Here is a 6,000-nt window from a genome sequence, read left to right as displayed (position 1 = left end):
TGTGTGTGTTTGTGTCTTCTTTTAAGTTTACTATTAAACTATTATTTATTTTGAAAAGCCGGTTCTCGCCTCCTTCTTTCCATTGAATACCTTTACACAGGCTTTTTCTGAGCTTCGTTGAGCCACAGATCTTTCTCTCCGCACGGCCAAGCAAACAACCCTTGCTATTGGCCGGTCTATGTCTGCCTTGATCAGCATGGAGAGGCACCTTTGGCTCAACCTATCGGGCATCAAGGACAAGGATAATGTTTTCCTCCTTGATGCCCCGGTTTCGCCTTCTGGTCTATTTGGAGATGCTATGAGTTCGGTTATCTCCAAGTTCCAGGAGTCGAAAAGCCACGAGGAAGCCTTCGGGCAGTTCTTTCCTCTCCGCACTCAGGGGGTGGGTCCGTCGGCCACCCAGACCCGCCTCGGTCCTGTTAGAAGGGAGGCTCGAAAACCTCTCCATTCCCGCCGCCGTCAGTGTTCGGGAAAAAGTTTTGCTGCTTTCTGAATTTATCCAACACTCGACACCCCCTCAACAGGAAGTGTTAAAAAATGAATACCCATTGAGAACCTGGCAGTGTAGAAACTTCTGCGAGATATTTTACGTGGGTCCTAAGATCAGTACAAAAGTGCTACAGAATTAAATTTGCTCGCCGCACTCCGTGTTTCAACAGCATGGTCTCCACTACCGTAAACCGAATCAGGCATGTCTACTGCCACAGAACGTGTTCCCCTTCCAGAGAGAGAGTCAGGTTATTACAGCAAATACTTTCTGGTTCCCAAGGAGGGTGGGGGTTTGCGTCTGACCTTAGATCTTAAGGCTTGAACTGCCCAGTCTGGGTGTTCAAGCCCAAGATGCTACCTATCAAGGCGATCATGTCACAAGCCCAACATCACGTTTGGCTGGTCACCATCGATCTCATGACACACTTCTTCTCTTAGAAGTTCTGCCACAACACAGGAAGTTCCTGAGGTTTGATTTTGGGGGCGAAGCCTTCCAGTATCGGGTTCTTCCATTCAGCCTAGCCCTTTTTACCCGCACATTCACAAATGCAGGATGCTCCTTTGAGACTCCGGGGCATCCACATTCTAAATTACATAGACGACTGGCTGATCTAGCGCAGATCCAGGAACTGGCAGTTCAGCACAGGGATATCGTCTTAGCTCATCTAGTTTCTCTGGGGTTGAGGCTCAACGCCAAGAAAAGCATCCTCTCTCCCACTCTGAACACTGTCTTTCGAGGGACCATATGGAGTTCGATCACAATGTGGGCACAACTGTCTCCCGCTAGAATCTAGTCCACTAAGAATACCCTGAGCGAAGTCAGGCTAGGTCAAGTTTGTACTACTAGCGAATACCCTCTACACACTCACTTCATTCATGGAGCCATGTGACTGTGGCCTCCTGTTAGGACAATGACCTCTTCATAGAACTTGGCAATAGTCCTTGAGGGTCTGGTTGAGACCTCCTTTTAACCTCTAGAGTCAACGTCTGACAGACTTCTGACTCTCAAGATGGTTTTTCTTATGGTGATTATCTCTCTATGCCTTCTGCTCCCCGCCCTTTGCAACGCCGGAGCAGCAAGGACTTCACAGACTGTGTCCAGTCTGTGCCCTTTAGACTTCTGTCCACTGCACTAGCCAGTGGCATAAGTCAGGGCAACTATTTGTTTGCCATGGGAGCCGCAAACGGGGGGTGGCCACCTCCAAGCAGACTATGTCGCATTGGGTGAGGGATGTTATTGCCCTGGCCTACAGAGGCGCGCAGTCAAGCTTTGCCAGTAGGTATCAGGGCTCACTCCACCAGAGGGGTTGCCTCCTCTAAAGTCTTGGCTAGAGGGGTCCCTCTGCAGCAAGTTGTGTTGCGGCAGGCTGGTCCTCTCCGCACACATTCATCAAATTTTATAGTTTGGATGTTCATGCTACTCCGGGCTCTTATGTCCTTGAGTCAACATCTCAAGCTCATGTCTGAGACCTCTCGCGTTCTTGTGAGCACACTTCACAACCGTAGGGGTCCGGACAGCCTCAGAGGCTTCATGGGTATTCTCGTTCCCAGATCGCTTTTATCAGCGCAGCATCCTTGTGAAGCTTTTTGTAAAGGGAACGTCTCGGGTTACGTAGTGTAACCCTTGTTCCCTGAAAAAAGTGGAATGAGATGCTGCTCTTCTGTGCCGCACTTGGATGTCCCAAAATTGCTCTTCAGAAAAAAATATATCTGACGACACGCTGGTGACACATCTATTTAAAGCCTGGCCACAGGTGCATCCAATGATCTCACCAGCCGAGGCTATAAATTCTGGTCAATGTTCATTGATGTGTTACACACATATTCACAGCTGGTCACAATGTAGGATTGCTCCCAAATCTCTTTTCTCAGTGCAGCATCTCGTTCTGATTTTTTCAGGGAACACGGTTACACTACGTAACCCGAGACATTTTGTCTATACTTGTGACTTTGATGAAGATGATATCCCATTTCATGATCAAAATTAATGCAGAAAAATATAGTTATATATAAATCTGAATACACTGTATTAAGATTAATGTGAATGCTAACATATAGATTTCTGGTATTATAGAACTCTTTGGTTCAGACAAACAGGTAGTCCAAGCCCACATTCACACCACTGATTAGGCCAGAATTTGACATGTGGGACCGCTCCAGCAAAAATAATATTTGTCAAGCACAAAATAGTTACTGTATGAAAACTCTTCAGAATGTCAACTTTCTTACAGTTGTACAGTTCTTACAACTTGGCTTACAGTTGTAGCTGCACAATAAAAAGCTTTGAGGAACAGTCCACTGTCCAGTATACATAAACAATTTCCACATCCATGTGTCCATGTGGAAAAGACAAGACAAAGGAAATCATGGTCTGTGAAGAAATAGAAGTTTTGTTGTTGTTTTTGTTGTTGTTGTTTTTCTAGTCGTTGTTGAATATATAAAATAAATGACATGTCCCTGAAACTATAGTGCCCACTGACAGGTAGTGATTACACAGTGCATGCCTGACTATATAAGGAACTGGGCCACCCATCTGTTTAGATCCAAGAAGAAACCCATACACACACACAGTTACTTTCTATGTCTTTAATTACACATACACACACACACACACACACACACACACACACGCACACACACAGGGTGGAGGTAAATTTGGGTCTCTGAGCTATCACTGAGGGCTGCCACCCTGTTTACTGTGGCATCAGGGCGGAGTCTCTTGTTTAGTAGCAGGATGAAAGCTGAAGCCCACAAACCAGTGCCAACCACCCATCATTGTCCTGCCAAACACACCCGACTAACTGAGAAATGTTTGCCCACTGGCTGGAGTTTAGGTATTGAAAATATTCTGCAATTTATTGCACAGCCAGTCATACAGCTATTTAGAAGGAAACACATCTCTATTCCCCCCTGAAAAGACCAATATTGATCATTAGCATATCTTGGTCATTGTCATCGGTCATTAGAATATCATGTGCTTTGGATGCAGGTGTCTCCACCAGGCTGCTTAAATATCTTAACTAACAAGACTTCCTTGGTCATCCTCACAAGAAAACCATGCTGGTTGACCAGCCAGACTTTGCACCAAACCAGCATTAACCAGCTTGAACCTGTATGAATTGACTTTCTAGTTAAAGCTGCAATGTATCATTTAAAATACTATTACAGAAATCTAAACTTGCATTGTCATGCCCTGTTTTCACTACTCCAAATAATTCCCTGACCTACATTAGGGTTGTTTAGTCTTGAGATCATTTAGATGTTCCTAGTTTTGAAAGACGGTCTTTGACGGAAAGACGTGATTGTTGAATGACATCAGGCCTGAGAATGGAACATTGTAGACATTTCAGACCTTTTGAGAAAACCCACTGCAGCTGCAAAAATGCTCTGCATTGACACGCCACTCTAATATCTGGGACTGGTAAATTTGATTATAAGGATTACAGTGTTTCCAGTACAGAGACATTTGAGTATAGCTAGCTCAGCAGGGAATAGATGAATAGGTGAGTTTTTTGATGAGCAAAAAATTATTGATGGAGAAAATGACGAGAAAGGAGCAGGAGAAGAGACAAATCTTAGGCAGGTGCTGTCTTCTGAAAATGACAGTTTAGTGAGGAATAATGTACTGTCAGCCAGTCATTATCAGGTCTTTTATCACCCTGAAGGGGTTTACTTTGTGATAATGACCAGGCTGACTGTACTTTATCCTGCTTATTACACAGATACTTACCAATTAAATAAATACATGGACATAGAATTTTGATTTGTGTTGAAATTATGCTGTTATGTGAGACGAAAGCGACTGTGGAGTTTCCACGAACGCTGAACTCAACTTCTGGTTTGTGTCGCAGTTCTGGTCAACCTGTGGTTGTTATTTTTTAAAACTTATTATACCATTAACCTTAAAACCCCATCTGTTTGGCAGGATGTTTTACTCACTTTGTGTGCCACACAGTGGACACTTTACCTCGGTGTGGAAGGAAACACGGAATATCATTTTACAAAAATGTTACCACAGTTAAGTAATTTTCATTAGATCAGTCTGGACATAAATGCATACAGAAAAAACATTTGTTTTCTGAATGCTTGCCGTACTGTTTTGCATTTGTGGCCTATAGTGTGACATCACACTTAACTTCCAGATGGTTTAAAGGAAATTCAGCCTCTGGGTAACAAAGCCAACACCCCATAAAAGTCCTCTCATTCTTTTTATTTAGTGGCCTGTAAATGTGGGCTGCTTCCACCAGGCCTCTGTAGGGCTTTTTGCAGACCACTCGCAGGCCATACAGCTAAACACAGACACTGCAGTGTGTAGAATGTGTGTTTAAGATGGCTTACTGCCCCAAACGTTAAGACCAGTTATTTGACTCTAACACCCATAGTTATGACTACTTTTTCAGGTGAGAGGTATATCCTTTCTCCTAAACAGTAATCATGGTTGATTGTATGCTTGGGAGTGCATCAACTTGTTTACTTTCCAGGCACAAGATCATTAAATGGATTATTTTAAATGCAAGGCAAAGCCCATTTAGCCAAATTACACAGCAACACTCTGGAAAAACAATCTGCAAACTCCAACACTCCCTGACATTCATCTGTCGACTTATGGAAAGAGACAAAAGGAGATCTTTACCCACAAAAAGTTTCATGAGCAAGGGCACAGCACTGTCTTTATTTTTCTGCTAATATCTACTCTCTATCGAGTGGATTTATGAGTCTAGTTGAGGGTACAGAAATGGGTCGTTGGCAGGAGCTCCTGTTTGAGAGTATAGGGTTTACAATGTTGACACTGAGGTGTTTCGGGAAAGTGCTGTGTGTTTAATCACATGCGTGTTTGATGCCTACAGGGCCAATCTCTCAGTGTGCTGTGCCAACCAAAGCCAGACATTGAGCACACAACAATTCAGCCAAGTTTGTGTATCAAACATTCTGTCTGGACATAGACACACATATGCACACACAGTTCATGTGGTTTAATAGGATGAATGGGACCAATGAAATCTGTCTTTCACAATAATGTTTCTTTTTTTGAACTGCCAGACAACAACGAGGAGGAAGACTTCGAGGTGGATGTAATGTATTTTTCAAGCTTGAACACCGAACTGGAACAGTCCTCCATCAAATCTGACAGCCTAGAGTCAATAGGGCCATAATTCCACAAGATAAACCTCTTTTCTGCCTGATCTAATGTCTATCCACTGGACCACATGTCTGCAAGTAGCTACAAAAGACCAGACCAAACAAACATTTAGTCCCCAGTAATTCAACAAATGGAGCTGTGTGAAAACCTTAAAGAAAAGGAAAAAATATATTTAAATCAAGATTAATGTGTTTGAAAGCTTTTTGAGGTACGTCAAAGACGTGAGTTTAGTGGGATATCATTAAAGGCAGTAAGCCTGTTCACCTTATGCTTGTCTCTGATAAATCATATTAGATTGTGCATTGCAGTGGAAAAATCTGCATTAGTTGGGCACATCCCTGTCATGTTTGTTTGCAGTGCTGTCATCTTGT

Source organism: Xyrauchen texanus, chromosome 41 (assembly GCF_025860055.1).
Source record: "Xyrauchen texanus isolate HMW12.3.18 chromosome 41, RBS_HiC_50CHRs, whole genome shotgun sequence".
Taxonomy (NCBI): Eukaryota; Metazoa; Chordata; class Actinopteri; order Cypriniformes; family Catostomidae; genus Xyrauchen; species Xyrauchen texanus.
Note: the sequence above shows the minus strand (reverse complement) of the source record.